Here is a 1239-nt window from a genome sequence, read left to right as displayed (position 1 = left end):
AATATTTTTCCACTTTCCAGTCCACTTATACATATTATGTGCAGTGTGCACACAAGACACCTTCCCAAAATTCGACTTATATGAGGCGTTTTACGTCAAATCCGCCTATTTTCGGCGTTTCGGCCGAAAAATCAAAATAAATCGAAACTTCCTCGGAATGCTTAGCCACTTTCCAGTCCACTTATACATATTGTGTGCAGTGTGCACACAAGACACCTTCCCAAAATTCGACTTATATGAGGCGTTTTACGTCAAATCCGCCTATTTTCGGCGTTTCGGCCGAAAAATCAAAATAAATCGAAAACTCCTCGGAATGCTTAGCCACTTTCCAGTCCACTTATAAATATTGTGTGGAGTGTGCACACAAGACACCTTCTCAAAATTCGACTTCTAGGCGGCGTTTTACGTCAAATCCGCCTTTTTTTCGAGTTTTCGGCCAAAAAATCAAACTCAATCGAAACTTCGTCGGATCGCTTAGCCACTTTCCAGTCCACTTATACTTATTGTGTGGGGTGTGCACAAAAAAAACGAAGTCAAAATTCGACTTCTAGGTTGTTTTTTACGTGGTATCCGCCCTTTGCGAAGTTTCGGCCGAAAAATTCGTAATTAATTCATCCGACATCGGAATATTACGATTCTTTCGTGGTTTTGCTTGTTTTAATGTCCCTAACAACCATAAAAAAATTCAAAAAAAAATTCGTCTTCTAGGTCCACTTTTAAGCACTTTTAAAAACTTATGGATACAGGGAAAAAAGTGCACTTTTTCTACAAAACTGAAAATGGCCTTCCAGTCATATATAGGGGGAGGGTGGGTGTGGGGGTAGGCTCGGCAGGCACGGGGCGCGCCTATGGGCACAGCAGGCAAGCAAAAACTACGTCTTAACGTGTTTTCCCCTGCAATTTCGTTGCTCTTTTCATCATTTCAATCAAATTCATGGACATTCTTGATGGAATTCGATCAAAAAATTGAAATTTGGATGAATTTGTGAGGAAATTGGTGATGATCATGCTGTTCTTGGCTTGGGCAGGCCTTGGCTGGCATTGGGCATGGTAAGCACGTATTTGTGCATAACTCCCACCCTCGTGGGTGGGATTGCCTGGCTTTTGCTTGGCAATAAGGTTGTTGCTGTCCCGACTCGGTGACCCTCTCGTGGGAATGCATGGGCTTGCCGTGCTTTTGCTTGTGGCAAGAAAATTGTGCCAATGTTGCTACTCGGTAAACTGTTCTTGGTGATGATC

Source organism: Trifolium pratense, linkage group LG1 (assembly GCF_020283565.1).
Source record: "Trifolium pratense cultivar HEN17-A07 linkage group LG1, ARS_RC_1.1, whole genome shotgun sequence".
In the NCBI taxonomy this organism is placed as follows: domain Eukaryota; kingdom Viridiplantae; phylum Streptophyta; class Magnoliopsida; order Fabales; family Fabaceae; genus Trifolium; species Trifolium pratense.
The sequence above is the reverse complement of the archived record's forward strand: the minus strand, read 5'-3'. Positions refer to the sequence as shown.